This window comes from Eucyclogobius newberryi, unplaced genomic scaffold (genome assembly GCF_026437365.1).
Source record: "Eucyclogobius newberryi isolate DKJ021-1_F unplaced genomic scaffold, fEucNew1.0.hap1 SCAF_8, whole genome shotgun sequence".
Classification (NCBI taxonomy): Eukaryota; Metazoa; Chordata; class Actinopteri; order Gobiiformes; family Gobiidae; genus Eucyclogobius; species Eucyclogobius newberryi.
Window position 1 is genome coordinate 4,209,104 of NW_027316500.1, and position 26,962 is coordinate 4,236,065.

Below are 26,962 nucleotides of genomic sequence, written 5' to 3' on the forward strand. Positions count from 1 at the left end.
TGCACAGGATAGTGCATCCTTTAAGGAGTGGAATTCAGTGGCATTGTCAAAGAGCCTAACTGTAGCTGTGGGAGTGATCAAGAGTGCGAGTGTCCTTAGAGATGGCTCGCTGCTGGTCGTGTGCAAGGACGCGGCTCAGCAACGGAAGGCGATTGGAACTAAACGTCTGGGTGGAAAGGACATTCTTGTGTCTGATGCTGAAAGAAACACGGTCAGAGGAGTTATCGTAGGTGTCCCTACGGCGACGTCTGTGGATGAAGTTAAGGAGAATTTGACTGGAGCTAAGGTGGTGGACGCTAGGCGGTTGAAGGTGACCCTGTCTGGGGTAAGATGTGACAGCTTGTCTGTAATGGTAACACTTGAAGGGAGGTACCTGCCTAGTAAGGTGTTCATTGGGTTCATGTGCCATGACGTTAGGCCCCTGCGTTGCTTTAAGTGCCAGCGCTTTGGGCATATTGCAGCGGTCTGTAGAGGGAGGCAAAGATGTGGTAAATGTGCAGGAGATCACGAGTATGGGAAGTGTGACGTGGGAGCAAAACTGAAGTGCTGTAACTGTGGGGAAGAACATAGCTCTGCCTATGGGGGATGCAGGTTTAGCAAAAGAGCTGCTGAGGTGCAGAAAATAAAGGTCTCTCAAGGTATATCCTATGCAGATGCAGTCAAGAAAGTTTCAAGTAACGAGTTTAGAGTAAATACAGAGAGAGGAGCCAGCGCTGCTCCCAGCCAGGGCGAAATGAGAAAGGCCAGCGTGGCTCCCAAGAAGTGTGAAGGTTTCAAGAGTGGAGGTCCCAAGTGTGCAGGTTCCAGAATGAATGAGAATACCCTGGTTGTGGATAGAGAGGACTTTGTACTCTTTATGGTGGATGTTGTAAACTGTGCTGCTCAGACTCAAAGCAGAACTGAAAGGATCAGGATCATTGCTAAAGCTGCAGGGAGATTCCTTGGAACAAAGGAGCTTGATTGGGCAGATATAGAAAACAGGCTAAAGGCGCTAAATGGGAGTCGGAGTGATGGGGGTCTGCTTGTGGGGAGTCAGAGTGATCAGAGTGACGAGATGGGGGTGGGGGTGGTCTCCTGTCCTCAACCAGTCTCGTAGACGCACGGCTACCAAGCAGCGACATCAGTGGAAATATTAAAGCCTATGGAATGAAGCCTAAAGAATAAAGCTGTACGGTGGAAGCACCGAACGTCAAAGAAGGAGAGGAAGATGAAGAAGAGTCTCCCTGGAATAAAGCCGGTTGGTCTCTGAAACAACAACAACTATTCTAGTCACAAAGACATATCATGACCTCATGGGCTTTGTAACACCAAAGCAATGGAAGGAGTACTTTTACGGACTACGACAGTCTGAGGACTACGAAAAGTCTGAGGAATAAAGTCTGGCGGTAATGCAACAATTGGATGCCAACCGCCATAAAACAACAACAACAACAACAACGGAAGTGACATTGCAACAGAAGTGACATTACAACAGAAGTGACATTACAACGGAAGTGACATTACAACGGAAGTGACATTACAACAGAAGTGACATTACAACGGAAGTGACATTACAACAGAAGTGACATTACAACGGAAGTGACATTACAACGGAAGTACCATCACAACGGAAGTGCCATTGCAACGGAAGTGCCATCACAACGGAAGTGACATTACAACAGAAGTGACATTACAACAGAAGTGACATTACAACGGAAGTGACATCACAACGGAAGTGCCATTGCAACGGAAGTGCCATCACAACGGAAGTGACATTACAACAGAAGTGCCATCACAACGGAAGTGTCATTACAACAAAAGCGCCATTACAACGGAAGTGCCATTACAACGAAAGCGCCATTACAACGGAAGTGCCATTACAACAGAAGTGCCATAGTGCCGATCTTTGGTAAAAAAAACTGAAAAAGTGGGAGGAATAAAGTCTATATAGGCGATATATTTAAGAACTTACCTGTAAGCCTGTCGCTCACCCAGAGCACACTCGAGGCTGACCAATGGGAGACGTTTCAGGACAGATGTATGGAAAATACCTATCTCTGGTTGATTATCTTCCATATAAACATGATGACTGCCAACACTGTTCTCTTAAATATCCCTCTCTTCTATCCATTGTTGTGGTGGAGGGTTCCCTTTTTAGCAGGTCACAGGTCAGCATTTCAAACGCTCCAAAACCAGGTATTTATGGAACGCCACTAAAAGATGCATCAGTGTTATGTAATCACTCCACCACAGACAGCTCATAGAGTAGGCAAAGGGAGGAGAGAGAGGAAGAGAGAGAAGGCAAGGCGAGGAGAGAGAGAGGGCAGAGAGAAGGCAGAGAGATGAGAGGAAGAAGGCAAAGAGATGAGAAAGAGAGGGCAGAGAGAAGGCAGAGAGATGAGAGAAAAGGCAAACAGAGGAGAGAGAAGACAAACAGAGAGAAGGCAGAGAGGAGAGAGAGAAGACAAAGAGAGGAGAGGGAGAAGGCAAAGAGAGGAGAGAGATGACAAACAGAGAGAAGGCAGAGAGGAGAGAGAGAAGGCAAAGAGAGGAGAGAGAAGGCAAAGAGATGAGAAAGAGAGGGCAGAGAGAAGAGAGAGAGAAGGCAAGGAGAGGAGAGAGAGAGGGCAGAGAGAAGGCAAAGAGAGAGAAGACAGACAGAGGAGAGGGAGAAGACAAAGAGAGGAGAGGGAGAAGGCAGACCAAGAAGGTAAAGAGACAGCAGAGAGAAGAGAGAGAGACGGATCTTAGAGGAAACAGACAGATGGAGGGGTTTTGGTCAGATGAGTTCAACACTCAGATGTTTAGCTGTGTCACAATCTTTCTTAAAATATCACAATGTCAAATCTGTCTTTGTGTGAATTCATTCATTCATTTGTTAGATTGAATTGAATAATATTAGCATTATATATATTACCTTCATAAAATGCTTTCCAAATCCCTGACGAGCCCCATTTGTTTTCAACAATCATATTTTATTGTTCTACAAACACGCCAACTTTCATTCATCGTCCAATGAGGGACGTCCATCCGTCATTGGATGAATGAACACTCAGAGCTCTGATTGACACTTAGAGGGATTTACAAACGCACCTCCTCAGGGGCCAATGGACTGTGGGGGTGAGAGGGGGGAGAGGGGGAGGGGTGAGAGGGGGTGAGAGAGGGGGAAGGGGGGGTGAGAGGGGGGGATGGTGCATTTGTGATTAGCTTTACAGGGGATCGACTGAGGTGCTAAGTTACCTGCTGTGATTGGCTGACAGTGACTGACAGGTGAAACGCAGTCTTCTTGCTTGAATTTACTCCTCAGCTTCATCACTTCATATCTGCTTGTCTTTGGATCCATTATTCACAGACTTTTTATCTTCTCAAACTCCCTCCTGCTACGACGCATTCACGGTCCCCCTGACGATCCGACATCCACGTGGGATAAGAAATAAAGTGTTGAATAAAAGAAGCGAAAGATAAAGCTCAGTATGGATATGTCAGGCTGTCTCTGCAGGGGCGGGACCACAGGCTGACATTTTACACTGCGCTTTAGAATGGGAAAAGTGGCAACAAAAGAGATCAGCTGGAGATAAGTCTCTACGTTCACTACAGAACTGAGCATTTCTTCATTATTTTATGGATATTCTATAGGACCTTTAAAAAGTTTGTTCCAAAACATTCAGAATTTTTGAATGAAGTGGAACATGTCAAAGCTGAATTTGAGATTAACCTAAAAAAAAAACAATCGTGAAACAAATATGTAAAATCCAAACGGTTTTGGCAAATGTAAATCACTCACATACATGTGACTAAGTTCAGAGCCGTTTAAACTAAATACTATTGTATTTTACAGCATTTGTTTATTTAGTTGGAGATTGTGACACTCTGCATTATTTTACAAAATCAAAACAAACTCCTGATTTTCATTTTAATCTACAGATTTATTACAACGTTTTGAACATTCTGTCCATTGGTTGTTTTCAGATTCTAGAATGTAGAGCGTGTGTGTAATGTACTGACTTTGAATATACGGCCATTATATAATGCCAATCTGCCCCACCCTTGGGTGCTGTCTGAGCTCAAGATGGAAGATGACATATTGTCACAGAGCCTGGAGGTTCAAATGGGAGATGGCACCCATATGCTCACACAAACATCATCTGGCATAAAGTATGTTTGAAAAATATATAATTATGGAAACATCTGGCTCACAGAGTGTGCCAGCTTCAGTTAAGATCAGTATAAATAACATCTGTGAAGAGATGAGTTTTGAAAGAGCCCCATTTGTGTTTGTAACAACATTATTATTACTATTTTTATTTTGAGTGCCAAATTATAATTGTTTTAAGTTTTAAGATAAACTTGTGATAGACTTCATTGCCAGAGCATAAATTACCTCTGCATTTGACCCATTCTACAATATTGTTATGGGAATCCGTCAGGACCCTTCTCCAGGCCTAAGATCTGTGGAGGATGAGCCAACAATTTAAATTGCTCTAAAATTCTTTATTTTTTTACTGGAGTGAAAATATTGTGAATATAGTTTTGAAGCTATACAGAAATCATAAACATGACTTCATTTGTTCTGTCCACAAAGTCCAGTGTCCAGTGGAGCTCACAGACAGGGGGCGGTGGAGAACAGAAGTGAGAGGCTCCACAAAGAAACACTGAACACCAGGTTAAATATAACATAAATGTGTGGAGCATACTACATATCTGCCCCAAAATACAGTAAGCTGTATTGTTATTATGGCATTGGAAAATAATTGTTTGTGACCATATTAGGATATAAAAAACAATACATCCATAACACCAAAATCCCTTGAAATAAAAAATAAAAAATTGCCAACTGCTAGCAAATGAAATGGCAAGTTGTTACATTTGTGCATTACCATATTACAGAAACCCTTACTGCCAAAAGCTGTTTCAACTTTACAAAAAAGGGAAAAAAAACATGAATTCAATTTTTCAAACCCAATAGTTCTGTCGCCAATTTGTATATCTTTATTTGCTCTGTTGCAGTCGAACTAATTCATGTCAACCATAACAAAACACCAAGATCGCACAAGTGACATATCCATTCATTTCCAGTGCCTCGGCGCGTTGAAGTGTGTCACATATATATCATTGGCCCCGCCCTCTTCATATGTATGCAAAAGATAAAAGCGACACAATCTCCATATTTGCCATCTGAAATAGGATCTGCCTGTGTTCCCCATGACTGCACACATCATCTATGCATCTCCCGCCTTCCCATCTCCGCGCCATCAATCACCACACCATGGAAATCTATGAAAGGGGAAAAAAGATCAGAATTTAACGGCTTTTTACCGTGAATCCCCGTAACCATCCGTAAGAGTGTTCATTTGAATCTATTGACATTGCGATTCGTTGGGTCAGGAAAATAGCAAGGTTGTTCCACCTGGGCAACCTCTCCATCAGGGGCAAATTAAACGGGTGCAAAGTGCATCCAAAACAAAGTATGGGAGGGCTCCATCTTATCTGTCGGACCGTCGGTCAATGGGAAATCTATGAGCCGGAGGTGATGAGGCGTGGGTGTGCAGAGAGCAGAGAGCAGAGCGACGGCAGAGGAAAATGAGCCGCAGGGAGGGCTGTAAACTGTGTAGCTGTGGTGGGAGTGAAGGGACCGAGCGGTGCAGAGGTCGTTGCATGGATGTGTAGAGATAGAGAATAGATGAGAAAATTGATATCGTGGACCCTAAGCTGTGGATTGTGATTGTTGTCAAAAACGTAAGCATGCCTGGTATTTTCACGTGCTATGCTAGCAGTAGCATGTGGTGACTTTTTCGATGGGCAAGTTTCCATCATATTTGTGGATAACATTTGCAAAGTGAAAGGTGAATGTCCACCCAGAGAGATCATGTGATGTTGGTCTGGTCCGGGAATCGAACCCAAGAAGGAGATCATGGGTTCGATTCCCAGACCAGACCAACATCACATGATCTCTCTGGGAGTCTGTATGTCCTCCCCGTGTTACCGTGGGTTCTCTCCGGGTTCTCCGGCTTCCTCCCACCATCCAAAGACATGCATGTGTTAGGCAAAATTGGTGACTCTAAATTGGCCCCAGTGAATGAATGTGAGAGTGAATGTCTGTCTGTAATGTCGATGTCTCTGTGTTGAACCTGCGACGAGTTGGCCACTGTCCAGGGTGAAGTCACTGGATAGGCTCCGGTCACCCGCGACCCCCGAAAGGGAACAAGCAGAAGAAAATGGATGGAAAATGGAAGGTGAATGTCTATCCTACTGAACTGTTGGGTTCAATAGTCTCACTTCACTGAGCAATTCATTACACAAATTAGCGCTCTGTTATTAAAATACTGCCTGTATTTCTGAATAATGTCTAATCATTATAAACGTGAACACAGCCTTAGCTACAAACTAAAGCTAGCTAAAAAGTCAGTTTATTCAGTGTGGTTTGAGCACAGATCCATGGGTTTGAGGCTGTGTGGTCCTCAGAGCACATGTGCAGAGCTCTAAAAGAAGCTGCTGTCCGCTCTGGGTCTAAAAGCTCATGTTAGAGAGCGGAGCATGAACGGGCCTCGGAAAACGATCACAGACTGAAAAGGGGAAGAACAAGCTCTTAACTGACTCAGGCCCAGTGAGTGCAGCCTGTAGTGAGTCTGCGGGAGAGAGGGACACATGCGCTGCAGGCCGTCTAAAACAGCTACATTTCTTCAATAATGTATGTTAGGTACATTTTTAAAGTCATTGGTATTGTTATATGCAATGCTGGGTCTTAAAATACTGATCAACACCAACATTTCAGATATTAGAACAGATTAAATAAGAGAGTGATTAGTTCTTCACTCGATTCTGCAGAAATCCTCAATGTTTTTTAGTCGAACTGACTGATCCGTCTGTCAATCACACCCATCTAAACGTCTGTACATGAAACCGCAGTGTTTTTAGTTGTTGACCGAACTATCTGTACGTTTAGTCATGGTTGTAGTTAATGGCGATATGCATAAAAGAGCCTTTAAGTCCGTTTGATTCAGAATTCATGAACTCTTTCTATTTTTCTATTGCCTTTTGCCTCTAAAATTCAAATTAAAACTATAATAAAACGTACATTGACAAAATTAACCTCTTCACCTTGATTGTTATTTCTTATTCAGATGAAAGACTCACTGCCTAAATAATAAAGTACGTTGGTCCCTTTGTGTTACTGCACTCTGCACTCACCTTCAGTAGCTGTGTAATTACTCAACTGTATCTGACCGATCGAGACGATGCACTGGTCATAATTGATTACCCCGACAATGCATCCTTTTTAAACCTCTCAGTCTCCAGCTGTTGCTCTGGGCAGCCAAATGCACCAAATGCTTTCAGATAATAGGGTTAGGTAACAACGTTGTTTTGGTACATTAAAAGATTTTCTTCTAAAGAGTATTCTAATAGGAAATACCTCTGTCCAGCTGCTGTATGTCCTAAGCCCATGATGCAGTGGGGTTTGGAGGGCACTAAAAACGGGAAGCTCATGCTCACTAACACCTGCCCCAGAATGCTCATTTTAATCTGTTGGAGCCGGCCAGACCTCTGATACTTGAGTCTTTGAGAGCACGACAACAGCATGTTACATTGTATTCTTATGTTAAAGGAGTATCAAATTCTTTTTAGTCTTATACACCAAAGTCACGTTTTTCCCAGTGCCGCACAGTAAAGAAAATGCACTTGCAATTGGCAAAAGTGCTGCAATGATTGAAGGAAAATGTGAAAATTTGTACTACAGAAAATGGTACAAAACAGGCTTCATAGTTTCACATCAGTCAAGCTGCAGTTTGTGAAGAGAACCTGAGAAATATATGTTGGAAATTACAGTAAGTAGCTTGAGTTCTAATGACATCAATAAGCGTAATTTCTTCAACAATGCAGAATTGACATTTCTCTGACAATTTAAACAATGATTTAACTAAATAAAAGTGTTATGACCCAAACCATAACGTTTGTGTAATTTATATGAATTTTGGTCCTTCTTTACACTAGGTCGTGGTATTACCTCTACCATTATCACATCTGACGCTCATGTCCATCCAGGAAGCACAATTGTAAACGTCACCAAATACGTCACCAAATCTGTCAAACTGGGGGACAATTGGCAATATGTTTTGATAAAATCTTAAATATGATCATATTCAACTTCAAAATGTGATTATTGAGCAGCTATTTCAGCAATGGTCAGTGTATCATGTAAAATGGAACGGGGAGCGAACACATCCTTGAGGAACTCAGATTTAAAATACTTGATTTGGGGTCAGAAACTCTCCTAAACTAAAAATAAGAAAAAACTCTCCTAAATGGCCATAGATTTGACCAGTGGCCTCAGTATTAGTGGAGTGCACTGTAAGTAGATAAATTCACACCAGGCTATTTCCCATGCTGCGGCGCAGTCGTGATTGCTTTTTGCACTGCTGGCGCGGGGGCATGTTGAGACCACAGCAGCTGTACTTGGGGACAAAGTGACTCATTTCCAGGTTCCTCCTCTGGTCCCCAGCCCCACACCCAGCTCATGTCCCCTCACCACTCACACCCACACTGCACCAGGCAAACTGTGATAATCACTTAAGAAAATAATATGACAACTCCAAAGTTCATTGTAGTAAATAGAATTATCTTCAGCTATGAATAGAAAAAGCATAGCTGCCTATGATTTTATTTTTCTTGTACCTTTTGTTGTCCTACACAAGATGGGGCATAGCATTTAGCAGATTTTTACAGCAGATGCCCTTCCTCTTACAACCAGCCCTTTGTATTATATTGGCCAAAGATGCTCAAGTACATTTACTTCACATATGTTCACAATATTAAGTTATTTGAATATGTGTGTTTCCTCTCTGGAGATAGACTTGGGCTGACCAATTGCTTAAAGGAAAGACATGACGCTTTATTTTAACACTCAAATTAGATGGTAGTGCACAAAATGTGATTACACTGCTCCATTATCGGTAAATAAAGAGTCGTGGATGTTTAAAAATCTTTTCTATAGATTATTTTAGTTACAGTAATTGAGCAAGCATTTAAAATCATATATTTTTGGGGAAATCGGCCGTACATAATGGCCAAAATAATATTAGCAGAGCCAATCGGCCATATTGATCGATTGCTACACTACGCTGTATCCTATGAAAATACCAGATATCTCCATTACGTGGGTCTCAATCTACTTGTGGATATCAGAAGTAGTGGAGGCAGAAGCCTCTCTGTTTAGTTTATCCTCTGTTGTACAAGTGACACTGGATAAAAGCACTTTAGACCACACAGAGATCCACACCAGGGCGAGCGAGCCACGAGCTGCAAAAGCGTGAGTACAGTTGTTATTTTGCCCGATTTTCCGTTAGTTTTAACACGGCAGCAGGACCTCTCCGCTGTCGGTGCTGCACAGCGGCTGCTCAGCAGCTGCTCAGTGTGAACCAACAACAGAGCAGCGGGATTGAGCTCGATGGAGGGAGGAGGGGGAGGAGGGCCCAGTAGCATGAGTAGAGATAGGTACAGCCAAAGCCAAAGCAGTTTGTTGTTGATGTGAGCCAAAGGAAAGCTGACTTTCTCAAATTCTCATGCCCCTCCCCTGAGGGTTACCATGGCGCTCGTCTCACCAATAACTGATATTGTATAACAGTAAGGAGAGCAACAAGTCAATTCTTAATTTTCCTCTTGCCATTTTTTTTATAACCAGTTTATACATTTAAATACAATGGTATTATTAGCCTTTTAAAGTAGGTTGAATATTCATTGATATAATTGCAATTAATTGCATTATGAAATATTGAGGCTATTTTGGTCAGTAAATGGCTTTAACTTTAACTTTATACCTAAATATCTTGTAGAATCTGCCCAGTGTCGTGCTATTTGTGTGTGTGTGTGTGTGTGTGTGTGTGTGTGTGTGTGTGTGTATGTCTCTTACTCTTAGGTTCCCCAAAAACGTTTTTGTTTTCTAAATTCTACTTTGAACTTGATTAGTTTTACAGTAACGATACTCTTAATTTAATCAAATGTTTGCCTTCTCCACTGATCATGATTGTAGTGTTTTTCTCTCGGACAGAACAGAATCCACAGCTCATTTCAAACCAGCCTATGCTGACTCTTTATCTAAAGTTACTTTTCTTTTATTTTTTTATTATTAAGAAAAGCACATCCAAACATGAGATCTTGTGGTTCTTACACACACTTTACACACACACTAACAAGGGGGAGTTTCTGTTGAAACAAACAACTCTTTCTACTTCAGGAAGGCTCCTCCCAATGGGCGGGTCTTACCACAGAACAGTATTAATATCGGAGTTCTCGACCTAAATTCTGTTATTGACAATGACTCTTGGATGAGAGTCGAAACGTCTATTTTTTCAAACTGAGTCCAGATGACTACAACTGAAGCTTTTTCTACTACTCTTCATCCGTCAAAACAAAATACCCTCTTTTATCCCATTTATTTAGATGTATTTATTAGATTGGTTGTCCAGGTTATTAACACATTTATATACTTTAGACATTATTCCCCTTGAGAGTTCTGTTGGTTATAACAACTCTTTATTTGCAAATACCTATAAAAGTCTTGTTTCTCAGAGCAAAAGGATTCTTTCAACATATCAAAGCTTTTCATCTGATTCTCCTTCACAATCTTATGCCTTTTGTTATGACATATATTATGTCTTTGCTTTTCACAGTATCATTTGATAACTTTTAAATCACATTGCCTTTCCCCATCTCTTCATCTTATTGCATTATTCTTACATACCGGCTCAGAGACTGTTTTTTCCTTGCTCTCCGCTGCGCTGGGTCAGACAGCGAGACTGGAGCCCATAAATAACACATTAGACCACATTATATCATTATATTACAGCCCTTTGCCTCTCCAACATTAAACACTGCCGTCTCCTTCACTGACCCTGGGAGATCCGGACCTTTCTTTTCCTCGTCAAACTCAGTCTAGTTTATCTTCCATATTCTTCAAAGGACTGACTTGAAGTGCAGATAAAATAGAGCAGAAACAGAGAAGACAGCATGGGGATCATCACAAAGATGTTTCTATTGTCCGGCGAGTTGTTATATGGACATAATAGAGTGACGCACATCAAACATACTGCTAAGCAAAGAGGAGGACCATTTTCAAAGGTCATGTATCATACATTATTCTGGCTGTTTTCACCGCATTAGACTTACTTTAAGTAATGGAATGGTCGAGAAATCTCCCTCTGTAGTTGTCGGGAGTTGCATCTGTCGGGGCACTGAAAAGAGGAGTAGTTTGAAATAAGCTAAAAACAATAGTATAGAATAGTATTAACTTGGGGGAATTTCAGAGTCTCTCAAAGTCAGGTGAAGTTATATATGAACTTTAGAAACATAGAGGAGCTTCATGGATTACATTGTGTGGATGTGTACGGGGAAGAAAGTGTTTTGAGCTGTCAAGAGTAAATATGCACAATCAAAAAATATATATAAAAAGGATACATTATAATGGTTAAGCGTTGAAAAGTAAACGTGGCATAATTAAGGATTATACTGATTGCATAGTGGGGGCATCAGTGTCATAATGGTTCAAGTGTTCCACCAAAACTCCAAAAGCGTTCAATGCTGTGTGCTGTCTGCATCTAATTACAGTGTTTCATTCTTTAGGGAACAGGAAGGGCCCCATTAGCATGCTAATGTTTGTTAGCTTTATCATGATAGCTGATAGCCCTGTGGAAGCTGTGAAAAGCGCTTTACATTGAATAATTAAGATGCTTGTGATGTTTTAGGTAAATGAGGAATACATTTAGACATTTATAAAAAGTTTTAAACAAACTAGTTTTTCTTTTTTGTGTTTTTGAGACAGTAAAAAGGTTCAGCACCTTTAAATTATTGAAGGGACAAAACATAACGTGCAACCACCTGCTTGTCTCCATGAAGGTGTGAGTCCTTTGCCTGGAATGTTCCACAGTATGATATTAGACACCACTAGGTCAAGTTACAGGTCAGATCTGTGGAAACAAGCCTACTCATAAGAATGCATGTATTTCATTGTGTTTTGTGGGGAAACAAAGGTATGCACTTGAATAATAAATGCAAGTTTAATACTGTATAAGATTAAAAAATAGCATAGAGAGACTGGCTGGTGGTGGAATCTCTGCCAGAAATGTTACTTGGAGCATCTTTAACAACAAATCTAGTCTTTTAATAGTATGGTGTCTGCTCAAATAAATTGTACTTGAGTAAATGTATATTTGCTTGTATTTATTATGAGGTGTGTTAATTTTATCTGATTTGAAACCATGTTTGGTCTGCTGTCTATGTTTTGCCATGTTAATTGCAGATTCAACTAGATGAATATCTTCACAATAAATCATTCATATTTAGCTTCCAGTATTTAGGCCATATTGAGCCCTTTGAGTCGGTTGCATGCAAAAGTAGGTCTAGCATGACTACATTGACACAATTAGAACAAGGAATATCCAGGAGCTCTACTGCACCTGTTCATTAGGCTTCCCTTTGCTGGACTTTTACCAGGACTAAAGCAGCTGCGTGTTGCTTAGAGTGGGCCCAAACCAGGAATAGACCTGTGCTTCTAAAAGTATCTGTGGAGGTAAACAGTGTCTGATCCAAGCACCTGGATAAACACCATCATTTGTAAGTTGGGGCTACTTTTGTCCACATACAGGGAGCAGAATACAAAGTAGAAAGTGAGTGTGAGTCTGAAGTTGGGACTTAAAAGTTCAAAAGGGTGTCACAGCGGTTAGAGTTTGGTTCTGGGTTTGAATCCAGAGCAAGGCAAGGCCTTTCTGTGTGGATGTCAGTGTGACCCCTCTGTCGTCCAGGTATAGAGTCCATAAGAGGCTCCAATTCTGTCAACTGGACAAACACTATTTGGAGTGAATACATTTCATCACTCATCCAAGTAACTTCTTTAGCTTAAATATCTGTCTGAAGGGTGGAGCTAGTCTCGGTCCGATTGAATCATACTCTATTTGTTTGATTTATTAACGTAAACCGACCAGAGCTCCGAACAAAAGCAGGAAGTAAGCCAGCCTAAGACGCATGTGAGGCTTAGAATAAAAACAAAAAAGACACAAATGACAAACAAAAAATGTGAAAGTAGCACAGGTTAACGTCTGATTTAATTATGACTTATTATTAACTACATGAAAATTTGCAAGAGTTGTTATAAAACCTGCTTCTGTGTGAAGTTTGCATGTTCTCCACATGTCTGTGTACCTGGTTCCTCTAGGTATTCAAATATCCACTAGAACTATAGGCCCCCCTGTGGAGCTAAGTTTCCAAATCTAATGAGGGTTGAACTATATGCAGTTCTGTTGTTTCGTCAACCTTAACTATAGTAATAAAGTTGGTTGGTACTAGGCCTAATTGGAAGGACTCACATTGTTGGTACACTCTTGCTCTCTACTGCCCTCTACTGATTTACAAAGTGAAATAGGCTCATGCGTCTTCAAACCATGAAAGAAGGAAGTACGTCATTAAACTAGTCCCTAGCTCTCACAAACATTTGGCACGTCACTATATGACATCAGTTGTTCCCAACTTTTTCAGGCTTGATAAAGTGGTTTACTTGGCAGATGTCTTCCGATCCGAAGGTCGACTGCTCGAATCGCCTAGATCAAATTTCTGTTTCAAGTTGTTAAGTTTCTTCCTCAGAGACACAATATAACTATTCACATTGTCAATAATACGGTACTTTCTTCAAGCTGACATCACTTGGGTTAATCTTACTAATTCTATTCAACTTTATATTGGGGCTTACAAATACTGCAGGGTTCTAACAATACAGAACATTTGCTCATAAGATTACAACCAAATACATCACACACTAATAATTGTCAGTAAACCGCTATGTGTAATGTCCAAAGGCAACACAAACAAATGAATGAATGTGAGCGTTGGATGATAGAACTGGTGCGGCGCTGGTATGTGGGCCAGGAGGCGTGCTCATTGCTCTCCGTCCCACTGGGGAGGAACACCCACATTAAGGGGCTCTGTGATGTATTCTAGTGCTGCTAACTGACCCACATGGTGCTCACGTATACTCTCTTATCCCAGACCGGGCAGAGTGGACGACCCATCTGATGGCTTTGTGGTACCTGGGATGGCCGGTGCGTGCGGTGGTAATGGACGATGGTGAATAAACACGGTGGTGTTGACTCTGTCCTGGCCTGACCCGGCTTGTGTAACCTGATGGTCAGCCAGGTGGAGCAGAGCGAGGTGTGAGAACAACCTGCAGAGAAAAAGTGTTAGATTATAAACTTTTATATCTATTTATGGCTTGTTTGAACAGGATTACAGAATGCTGGGGGATTTATATATGCTTCTTACAATAATATCGTAATTTATAACATAATACACCATTTTTAACTAATGTCAAGTTTGTATAAAATGCAGCGACAACAAGAACACTGCACCTAATCCAACAGCAATGACTTATCTTTTAATGTAGTATTTATTATTATCGCCACTCCACAGACCTGACCTGTAACCTGGCCCGGAGGCGTCACTTCCTTGTCTCTGTGGCGATAGAGTTGAATGCTATACTGTGGAACATTTCAGGCAAAGCAGTAACATTTCCATGCAGACAAGCTGATTACAGACACTTATAACTAGAAAAGTCACATGAGCCACGTTTCCACTGGTTTCATATGGAACAGATTACGCTAACTAGACTGAAACATATCAGATATAGACAGAAACTAATCATTTCTCACCAAATGCTGATTGATCTCGTGATAAACCGCCTTATTTCCAATGATGGTAACTTAATACACTATGTTTATCCCACACGCTTAGCAAAACAAAGCTAGCACACGTTAGCATCAGCTGTTTCCTATTTATACTCGTATCAAAATTCAAATATATCATTTACTATGATTTATTTATCTAGAGCCAATGCAAGACATAAAGAGAGGCCCAAATAAGTTAAATAAATGTAGTTTTCTGTTTACTCCACGTCTCACAGCGCCTCAAACTTGGAATGACTGAACACTGAATCAGTCTTTTTGTGAATTTCTGAGAGTGGCCTTATGATTAAAAATGTATGAATTCAGGGTTGCATGTTGTATGTATTTAATCATTTTGTCACACCTCTAAAATGCCATACGTTACTCAGGTGTAGAGTTACCTGTCACACACGCGGCGCTGGCTAGCATGGCATCCCCTTCAAACAGCAGGTAGCGCCTGTCATGTGCTACTTCAGGCAGGTGATGACAGAAAACTCTCACATGTGGTTTAATGGAGTTATGGTAGTGAAAATTGCTGAGGTTGGTCAAAGTTATTTATGCTTATGTTGTTTTTCAGGTTTTTGGTCTGTTTAAAGCATTATTTACAGATGGAGAGTTGCACTTCTTATCAAATGGATCAGTGGTGTTTCAGTTATATTTTGTCTTTTATTTTTTCACTTTCTCTAGTCTATTGTATGTATTATGTGCAGATATAAAAGGAAAAAAAGTGTAGTACAGTACATAGCGTAGCACATCACATTGGACGTGTCAGAGCAATGACTCAAACATGCATGAATCACTCCAAATACAACTTTAACTGATGATACTGTGAGTGAAGAGGAGAAACCTTTCTAACATGGATGAAATCTCCATCGCATCTGCAGTTCTTGTGCTCGCTTCTGGCATTTCTTACACACCTCAGATAAAAGGCTTCAGCTAAATTGACTTTTAGCTAAGTTATACCACAAGGAATATCAAAGCTGAGTGATCCAAAAATAGTTTATGATCCAGTGTAATACATAATATATGGTCCCTTAGGTGTAGAAAGGAAGGACATGACTTGTTTCCTGTCTAGTGACCTGTGAGGCTTTAAAGTCGTGACTCTCGACCCGCTGGCATCAGAGAGAGAGGGGGTGGGAGTGGGGGGTAAGTGACCTGTCCAGAGCGAGGCTGGGGCCCTTCCACCACACTGCACATGTGACCAGATCCAAGCTGTCACCCGGGCTATGGGCAAAAACACAACGCTGTAACCCAGGGCTGAGGGGCTAAACACTAAATTAGAGACTTTTTCATGGTTTTCACGAAATGATTCCTTCCTGATTTGAAAGATTTTGTGAGGATCATATTTTTGATTTGAATTGTAAAACTGCTATAACAACGGGGCCAAATCCTTCAAATCAGGAGGAATCCTTATGCCTGAAAGCCATGAATAAGAAGCACATGTAAATATCTTTGCTAAATAAATGTATTTTAGGTTTTGTTTACGAAATTAGCATGACATTTCTATTGACTAAATCTAAAAATAATTATTTGACCAAATCTTGATTAAAACAAAAACATATTTTAGTAAAAATGCTAAAACTGATATAATGTTTGTCAAACTTAATGGAACACATGTTATTTACACCCATTTATTTAGTAAGCAACTTCATAAGCTTTCTCATAAATAACACAAATATCTCTGACAAACACCATGGCACAATTTTCAGGAGAAAACTTTAAGATAAGTACAAAGATATCAGACCATAAGGAGCAGCTCCTCGCAGCTGTACAGGAAATACAGTCAGTACTATGTAAGTGTACTCTGTTTTACTTAAGGTCCTGTGATCCATAACGTCAGAAGTATGATGTATGTGTGTAATGTTCAGGCTGATGCTTGAGTCGATACGAGGCTCTTAACCTTTAAGCCCCAGCTGACACCTGCAGATGTGCTGCACTCGCGCTGCTCCGACACGCAGGACGGGGAGAGCCATTAGAAACATGAACTGTTGTTTAGAAGTTACAGCAGGCGGAGGAGGACTTTCCTGTGAGACATGATTCTGTCAGAGAAAAACAAGTTTGACACGTTCAAATCACTTTTTTGTCCTAAATAGTTGACATTGGATCATAGATATGAACCGTTCATATGACACAGGTGACTTTTCTTCCAGTCAGTGGACTTTGTATGTTTGTTTTTAAATCCAAATCAATATGAAAGAACATATTGTCTTAATTGGGAAGTTGTTACCACTTTATAATAACTACACATGAATTAGCTTTGAAACTGGGCTTCCTAATTTTCAAACACTGAGAGAAGTCTGTATTTTTTATTGCTATATGGAAATTGTTCTTAAAGACATGTCATTTATAGCATTTTGTCATGGGTTTTCTAATAACCAAACCATCTATTTATGAATAGAAGTTCAGTGATGCTTTCAGCGTTGCAGTCAAGGTAAAGGAGCACAAGTGCTGCACTGGTTCAACACATCAGATTCTCATGTTTCTACTGTTTGTAAAGACAAAACATCTCACTACATCCAAACAGAATCACAGGGCAATTCTGCAACATTTTGGCAAACGGTTAAATCCTGATGATCAAGTATTTTCCCTTAAGCCCTTTACACAGTATGAAGTGTGAAATATGTTGCTCTCTATAGATCCAACAAAGTCCACTGGAGCCGACACCCTTGGACCAAGGTTACTTTTGTTATCAGCCCCACTAATAGTAAATAGTTTAACTCATGTTTTTAATCTCACAATTCAAACTGAAAGTATCTCATTACTATGGAAAACTGCTTTTGTTCTCCCTTTGCACAAACGCCAGAAAAATGATCTGAATAATTTCTGTCCAAATTCAAAACAATGTGCTTTCTTAACCAAATCTTTAATTTGAAATAGCTACAGTCTGGATTTAGACCAGGGCATAGCACTCTCACAGCTACACATGCTATTGCATTGGACAATCATGAAGAATGTGCGGCTGTTTTTGTTGATCGGTCAAAGGTTCAGCTCTAATGTTCTAAGGTTCAGCTCTGAGGTTCAGCTCTAATGTTCAGCTCTAAGGTTCAGCTCTAAGGTTCAGCTCTAAGGTTCAGATCTAATGTTCTAAGGTTCAGCTCTGAGGTTCAGCTCTAAGGTTCAGCTCTAAGGTTCAGATCTAATGTTCTAAGGTTCAGCTCTGAGGTTCAGCTCTAATGTTCAGCTCTGAGGTTCAGCTCTAATGTTCAGCTCTAATGTTCAGCTCTAATGTTCAGCTCTAATGTTCAGCTCTAATGTTCAGCTCTAAGGTTCAGCTCTAAGGTTCAGCTCTAATGTTCAGCTCTAATGTTCAGCTCTAAGGTTTATTACAGGAGAAGGATACAGAACTCAACACTGAATTATATTCTAAAGTAGAATGTGATCATTGGATGAGACAAGCCTTTTGTTTGTGTCTAATGGGTGTGATTATTTATCAGGTTTCTTGCACTTTAGTTCACGTATTCACCGTTCTCAGATCTCAGGACATGTTTATCTTACAATCCCATCGTATCAACACAGAGACAGGAAAAAAGGCTTTCAACAACTTTGCTCCTGTGGAGCAAAACAGAGACTTTTTAGATTAAACCATTTTATGCCTTTTATTGATTTTAAAGCTCAGATCCAGGACGTCCTGCAGTGCCGATGCACTTGTTTTTTTATAATTGTATGTCATATTCTATGTATAAATGTGTTTTTATCTATTGGTTAATTTTATTGAATGTTCTATTTATGCTTTAGTATCCTATGTTTGTTAGTTTGTTAATAATAATAATAATAATAATAATAACTTTTATTTATATAGCGCTTTTCAGTGACCCAAAGACGCTGAACATAATAAAAAAGGGGGGGGGGGTATTTACAGACAGGGGGGACAACGCGTACAGAACACATTAATATACAGATAAAATGAACAAGACAGAATAAGTAGAGAGAAAAAGATGGGGATGTAACAGGGGGTAGAAGTGTAGGCAATGGGGTAGAGGAGGCTAGGGGTAGGGGAGGTCATAGGCTTGGGTGAAGAGGTATGTTTTTAGGCGGGATTTGAATGTTGTGAGTGAGGGAGAGTGGCGGACAGGTTGGGGGAGGGAGTTCCAGAGTCGGGGTGCTGTTCGGGAGAATGCTCTGTCGCCAAAAGTTTTGAGTCGGGATGTTGGTGCAGTCAGGGTGAGAGAGGGTTGTTGTTTATTTAGTGTTGTGTTTTAACAGGGAACCCCCAAAAAAGAGAGCGTTTCGTGTTTTCCCTGTCTAAATAAATAAAATGAAAATTAATATAGTGTTAACAGGTGTTTAATAATGTGATGGTGAAACATCATTGTACTGTAGCAGGTCCAGACCTTACTTGAGTACCAGTAATTTCCTGGACCATTACTTTGTCCTTTTTATTGCATAATGGCTACTCTAATCACCAGGGCCGCTGCTAGCCATTTGGGTGCCCCAAGCAGAAATGCCCAGTAGTGGTGCCCCCAACCCCCTGATAAAAATACACATTTCTTAATTTGTATTGATTTTTTAATATATAATATATTGATTGAATTGAAAAATGTATGCTTTCTGTTGTGTTTATGAAAACATGGTTTGTCATTTGTAAGATTGAACCACATTGGCTGCGCACGCCGCGGTGTCAGCTCCACAGTTCCCCACGCCAGCTCAACGCAGTTTCATTTGTTCTTTTTCACGGTTTCTAATTGAATATGAGTCAGAATTTCATTATCTAAAGACTGTTTTGCTCCTTGTGAATCGAATAATACGTATGTGGAGTTTAAATCTCTCAGCTGTGCCCCTGATCTGTCTTGAGTCTGTTTAAAATGTGGCCTGTACAGTGGATCTCACTGAGTTCTAGAGCTTAATGATAAACAACTAATGACAAAGTAGGCGCTGCTTGATTGTAAAAGGAACAGTGAGGCTGCTGCACAAATAGCCTAATCTGTCATTCAATCCAAAGTGCCTGGTCAGGCTGGTGGGGCCCCTCGGAGCACCTGAAGCTTTATGTGCGTAATGGCTCTAAGGATACTGTTCCTCCCAGCTCCATAATTGAACAAATAAATTTTTTTTCCAAATAAATCTAAAGTGAAGTGATTTATGTTCACACATGTCTCTCTATCTAATTAATTTTCATATTTAGTAGATATACAATTTGCTTCCTTTCTTGTTTGGACCTCACCAGTCTTCCCCTGTTCCAAAAGGTCTAAAGTTGCACTGTATTCTATCTCACGTTGAAGTTCATGCAAATGTGTGACTTGTGACTGGAAACACTGGCGCCGCGTCGCCTGCAGCTCCACACTTTGAGAGTCCGTGTAAGTCTATAGGAGCCGTGCGGAGGCCTGTGCGGTGAGCTTTAGTGGCAGCCTGTCAAAGCCCATTACTCGCTTTTCTCTCAGAACATACATGAACATAGAGCATTACGTCACTGCAAAGTCAAGTGAAGTGAGCAAAACCCACCACTTCGGCCTCAAGCAACTACTATATAAACCAACAAAAAATAAAGACAACATTCTGTAAGGTGTAACAAACAATCCTGTTTGTCATCTTCTGAATGAGTCACAATTGACTTATACAGTATGTTTTAGGGCTCAGAATTATTTGCATGTATTTTTTTTTTTCATTAACAAGAAACATTTCCTTAATTTTTTGTAGTATATTAACATTTCAGCTGCAGAAGTTTGAATAATTAACATCTGCAACTTGTTAATGATACTAAATAACCTACTTATTTGTTGCAGCTCATTTTTATGTCATTATCTAGTTCAAGGGTTATTGTTTAGAGTTAAAGGTGGTATGGATGATTTTTTTCAGCAATTTTTTTCTAATATTTCCTCCTGGCATGGATAAATCATTTGTCCTGCCACGTATCAATCATAAAACGCACCTATCGCTCACCTGCAGCCGCGTGCGGTTCGTGCCCACGCTTCCGCGTGCCTAAGCGCATGGATCTATCATAATATAGTTCCCTCAGTGTACGGGGCAAAATGAAGACGGAGAAAGTTCGAGCTGACGCAGAAGTGGACAGAAATCTACGGGAGACGAGAGATGCGATCCGTTGCGCTAATAAACAAAGGCACGTGTGTGTTGTATCAGTCCGCATGGGGGAGTGGCATGCGCACTTCCGCCTGCGTTCTCAAATCGCTGAAAAATTGTCCATTGCGCCTTTAATGTAATTAACGTAAGTAATTTAAATTTTATGATTTATGGAGACATTTCTGTAACTATATTTTATATTCATATTTAACCAGTCAAACTGAAGTATGAACTCTCAAACACCACAAATAGCCTTTTTTAAAATTACAAATTGTGATTAAATCAAAATTCTCTAAAGGCTCTAAAAAGCATGTGCATTTTGTTCCATCTCTGAGTCGTTGTTTTTAGCTGTCTGATCATTTTCAGTTATTTTCCTTTATTGTACTAAGACACATTTATTGTGTATAATAAGGCTCCTTATTATGTGCTAACCCCCTTTAGCTCAACATTGTGCATGCATATGTATCAGGGCACTTGTTTGCCATAGACATCTGTACTATTTTAGTTGTAACATGTGAAGATGCAAAAGTAATCCATAAAGTGTGTGTAGACCAGACAGAGCTTTAGTCCTGCTTTTCAACTGCCATTATTCCATGTTGCATTTTGTAAAGCCTTCCCTGCGCAGTCCCTCCCTCTCACATCTACAGTGGCTTCACAAACTCAATCTGCTGTTTGTCTGCAGCTGTGTCCAGGCCGCAGGGGTCTGAACATAACACTATCACCATTTATTTATCATGGCCGCCCCATCGCTGCTCCTCTCTCGCAAGCACAGCCAATGGAGAACGCATCTGCAAGCACAAGGGCAAAGAGCTGATAAGACAGGGCAGGGAGCGCTGATGATGAGCAGAATTTTCAGAACATTGAAAAACTTGATATGCTTGTTTGGAGATTTACAAGGACAGGACATTTGTACAGTTTACACAAATGCCCAAAATAGACTGGCGATGAAACACATACAAAACTACTTAAGATGTTGATGTTTGTTTGATTGAAGCTGCAATTTCCCTATCGTGCTGTGAATAGCCTCAAGGTCTTTCTATCTGAGCCGGTAAAAGCACATGTAATACAGAGAATTAAGGCAGATATCATTAAGGCAGAAGTGATCAGGGGCGTAGCTACCCAACAGGCAAGATAGGGAATTGCATGGGGCCCAGAGGACCGTCCTTGTCCGCCCTGTGTTGATTATGCATTTAAAACTAATAGCATTTTTCAATAAGGATGGTCTTTCCTTCAAGCTCTCCGAAAGCCCAGGAACTTGATTAAGCACGAGCGACATGGCACATTTACGGCTTGTGCTCTCCTGCTCCTGCCTGACGGCTCTGCCTTGGGTCGGCCCAGTGAAGAGGAGCGGGGACCATAGGCCCCAGTCAATGGCCCCACATGAGCCTGAGGGCGCGGTCCAGACTATAGACTGTATGAAGCAAAGGCTGAATGCTGCAGGACAGGGCTGTTGAAGCGATGCATTGTGTTGCACGGTGCATCCCACGCACCTGACGCCCCTCAGGCAAAACCACCCTGGGGGGCTTCCCACCACAGAAACCACCACTGATTGACAGGTATCTATATTGACTGGTTACATAGTTTCACCACAAGAGGTGGAATGACATCAGTGAGCCCAATTTATTTGACATACTGTCCTCATTAAGTAACTGTGGCATTATTGTTGCAAAGCAGAAGTTCCATACTAATGTTTGTTTGTTTGTTTGTTTGCTTGTTTCATCACTTGGTCGGGACAGTGCATGCTATTGAAACATGCTGGATTGTTGCCATGGGCTAATTTCCATCTCTTCCATCACGCTTCATACACCAGCATACTATTGTACATGTTTTGGTGCTAGGGTCTGTCTGGAAAGCCATTAGTGATGTTTCGCTTGGGGCCCCAAGACACCCTTGCAACGCCGCTGTAAGTGTTTGTGTTCTTTTTGTAGTTTGGATTTCATCCCAATAAAATGAATAGAAGCTTCACATATCAGTCATAATCAGTCATAATTAAAGGTACACTGCGTTACTTTTCCTGTTTCCTGTACACACACGCTTGTCTCCATGAAGGTGTTATTCCATTGCCCTCACACAGTATGGGTTTAAAAGTATCAATCTCCATTGAGACAAGCAAGTGACAGGTCAGATCTGTGACTAGGAGAGCCCACTTACAGTAAGAAACGCTTGTTTTTTGTATTTATGGGCAAAAAAACACCTGTAATTGAATAAAGGCACGAAAGTTGAATAGAAGTTAACTCCTGTGGAACTTTACAGGCAAAGCAATAACATCTCCAATGAGACAAGATGGTGGCAGACCCTCCACCTGAAATGTTGCACCGTGATGAATGTCAACATTGTCACTTGAACAGAACTAGATTTAGACCAGAATGGACATTAAAAATGTCCATGTGGCAAGCCCCAGATGTCTCGAGCCAACCTCCATCCAGTGGAGTCAAACTACTCAGATTGGAGTAAGTGAATTGAGGAGTGGTACCTAAATATCTAACTCAATACTGGTGAAGTACAGGAACTACTTTGTCTGAGCTTAATCTAGTGATAGAAGAGTTTCAGGGCAATGGGAATGGGATCGAACAAATCCTTTTAGACACGCTTAAGTAATTATCATCCAGCGTACTATGTTATGCCTTTGTTGTCATGATATTAGAATTTTCAATCTCGATGATTGATATTGATATACGGCATATGATTGATATGTCTCAATTCTACACTGACACAGCAGCATTGTGGGACATGCAAAGACGACTGAAAGTAACCTTGTAGAAGACGTGCAAGAAGTTGAAAAGCAGTCTTAACTAGCATTTACAATGTTTTTTGCTGGAAACTAATCAACTGAGCTGAACAGAAATGTGCTTGAATGGGAATCAAACTAGCCATCCCCCCGTTCGCAGGGAAATGCATAAACCACTACACCACTGCTTCCTTGGTCCAATCTTCTCCCAATTGTTTAACAGGCAACAGGCATCTGCAATTTCATTAGAGCACTGTAATATCATCTTACATTTCCACATTTTTATTCACTCGTTGAAGTGTTTGCTTACAAATGAATGCAAATCTATGCATTGTCTGGTTTTCCGATGCAAATACTGCAGGTGTGATAAAGTCATTAAACAAGATAGAGTCTTATGATCTTTAAAATCGATATAATTACCCATCTGGGCTGCGCGGTCTCTGTGGAGTTTGATGGAAAATGAAGTTTATGTTTCCGATACGAGGGGTAAAATGAGAGACGAGACAGAGATACGAGCAGTGCTGTGAAGAGCGTGGCCTACCGGGAATCACAACGTACTCCTCTTCTCCGGATCCGACGGTAAAAACCAAATTACTGCCGGCACCAGAGAGGGCAACTCGTACAGGCAGACGAAGGGAGGTGAGGAGAGACGAGGAGAGGGTAATAAAAGAGCGTGGAGAGCCAAATGACAATGAGACGGAAAGTAAATCATTTAGTGGTTAGGGCGGTGTTGGCTGCTTTATATTCAGAGGAGAGGCAGAGAAACAGTAACAACACAGGCAGGTATTTGGGGCAGGTCGTTGCACTATTTGTAGCACTGATACAGTGAGGAAAGTAAGTATTTGAACACCCTGCGATTTTGCATATTCTCCCACTTAGAAATTACGGAGAGGTCTGAAATAGAATCTGTGACAGAATCTTTAAAAGAAAAATCCGGAAATGTTATTGCTGCAAAAAAATATTTTAACGCCTGAGAAAATCTGTGGTAATATTTGGTATATTGAGTTTCAGCTCCCTGCAAAGATTTTCTATTGGATTTAGGTCTGGAGACCTGCTAGGCCTCTCCAGAACCTTGGTGTACTTCTTAAAAAACACTCCTTGGTTCTTCTGGCTGTGAGCTTCGGGTCATTGTCATGTTGAAGACCCAGCCACGAGTCATATTCAATGTTCTGGCTGAGGGAAGGAGGTTGTTGCCCAAAATCTAGCAATGCCCCGTTCTCTCCTTTATGCAGAGCAGTCGTCCTGTCCCCTGTGCAGAAAAGCACCCCAAAGCATGATGCTTTCACCCCCATGCTTCATAGGTCAGATCACATCCTCTCACCCTGGACACGGACAATTAGAGCCACTCCCCTCAGGCAGGAGGTCACTCCCCTCAGGCAGGAGGCCACTCCCCTCAGACAGGAGGCCACTCCCCTCAGGCAGGAGGTCACTCCCCTCAGGCAGGAGGCCACTCCCCTCAGACAGGAGGCCACTCCCCTCAGGCAGGAGGCCACTCCCCTCAGGCAGGAGGCCACTCCCCTCAGGCAGGAGGCCACTCCCCTCAGGCAGGAGGTCACTCCCCTCAGGCAGGAGGCCACTCCCCTCAGGCAGGAGGCCACTCCCCTCAGGCAGGAGGCCACTCCCCTCAGGCAGGAGGCCACTCCCCTCAGGCAAGAGGACTCATGAACACTTCCCACATGTCACTTTAACTATAATTTAATCACTCACTACAATGTTCACTTTCTGCACTACATCTCAAATTCATCTGTAACTGTTGTGTATATAGTCAGCCTATTTTTATTTAATTTTTTTCCTATAGCAGATTTGAATGTTTTTTCTTTTTGATCTTTTATGTTGTTTTATCATTGTTCATTTAAAAAGAAAAGTCTGTTGTGAACTGATGTTGGCCAAGTGATGTTCTAGCTTGTCATGTTCCATTGGTCTTTGTTTCAGGCCTGTATCTTTTCACATTAGTAGTGTGAAAAAAGGTATGCAAAATCTATTTTAATCATCGGTAAACTATGGTTTCCCTCATCTTTAGCTAGCTCAGAGTTGTTTTTTGTGTGGATTAATTTCTTACAACATTCACAAATGTTGTAAGAAATTAGTTACAACATTTGTGGAGCATGTCCTCCTCCTGGTCTGTTCAGTCTATGGACCTGGTTTAGTTCGAGCTTTGTCTGGGTTTAAAGGCTATTGCAGAAAAGTGCGGCAATTACGGTAATCCACACAAATCGTATGGATGACGAAATCCCACTGTCTGTTACGAGGCTGCAGCATAACAACAATGAGCCAGGGCGGTCCTGCTGGACCACGCTCTGCCTCTCACTGCTCGGTGCAGGGTAAACCAGTCTATGACTATGGCCCTGCACCTTGCTGCGGCTTTGCCTCTCCGCTGCCCCGCAGGCACAGCCTCTGGCCCTGCTGAACAGATTTCCAATTTTAGTTTTAAAGAACAAAAACAAAAAACAGGAAACGGAACAATCTTTGATCTCCCATTTCAAAACAAAATTCAAATGACCAGCAGGTACACGGTATCCTTTAGAATGTTCTATTCTTTATTAAACTAGAAGCCTCCTATTGTTCATCTGTGGTGTTGCTAACATTAAGTCATCTTGTGTGGTATTGTTTTATGCAAAAAGGAAAAAAAACGATGAGAGAGACTTGACCATATAACACTGAACAGACACTTTGTTGCGTTAGCAAAGCAACAGCACGCTCTTATATGAAGCAATAACCTACACAGTTAGCATTTTATCTTGAGCCCCATGTAGCTAGTTGTTTTTATACCAATTAACAGATTCATACTAAAACAAATCTCTCACAAAAAGATTGTGCAGTAGCAGAGCATATATCAGTGACTTAAATAATGACTAAACATGCTTGTAATATCAGTGTGCGGTGACTTTTAAGCAGGCAGACCTGGGGTTTTCATCAATATTTAGTGGATAATAGAAAGTGAAAAAAATGGATGAGCTTTGACCCAGGTCTTCAATTCTTTAAGTCTGTTTGTTGAAACTTGGCGCTGCTGCTTCTCCTCTGCACATGCTCAGTTAGGGCAAAACCTGCAAAGCTCCTTGATTTCCACACAGGTTTATTCAGTGTGGTTTGAGCACAGATCCATGGGTTTGAGGCTGTGTGGTCCTCAGAGCACATGTGCAGAGCTCTAAAAGAAGCTGCTGTCCGCTCTGGGTCTAAAAGCTCATGTTAGAGAGCGGAGCATGAACGAGCCCCTGAACACGGCCACAGAATGAGCCGCTGTGTTAAAAGCAGACCCATGCTTCCCGTGCAGTAACACCCAGCGGCCTGTAGTGGCCAGTAAAAGACACTGTGAGTTCAGCCAAGCTTCAGCAGCAGAAGTGCGGGGAAAACAGGCTTATTGGGATATATTTCATATTTAGTTGTGACACACGGTCATTTTTTATTTGATTGGCCAATCATTAATTGCCCTGACCGCATGCCACTGTTTAATATAATGTTTGAATGATTCATGAAAGGAGACAGATGGAGAAGACGAGCGTTCAGACAGAAGATATGAGACAGTGTAATCCTGTCATGACTAAGT

General features: G+C 41.3%; 1 protein-coding gene across 2 annotated transcripts in view; it reads left to right on the forward strand.

Annotated features, from left to right (window-relative positions):
* Positions 1–26,962, forward strand: part of bean1 (brain expressed, associated with NEDD4, 1) — a 63,751-nt gene that overhangs the window by 22,822 nt on the left and 13,967 nt on the right. The gene's annotated exons all lie outside the window — the stretch shown is intronic.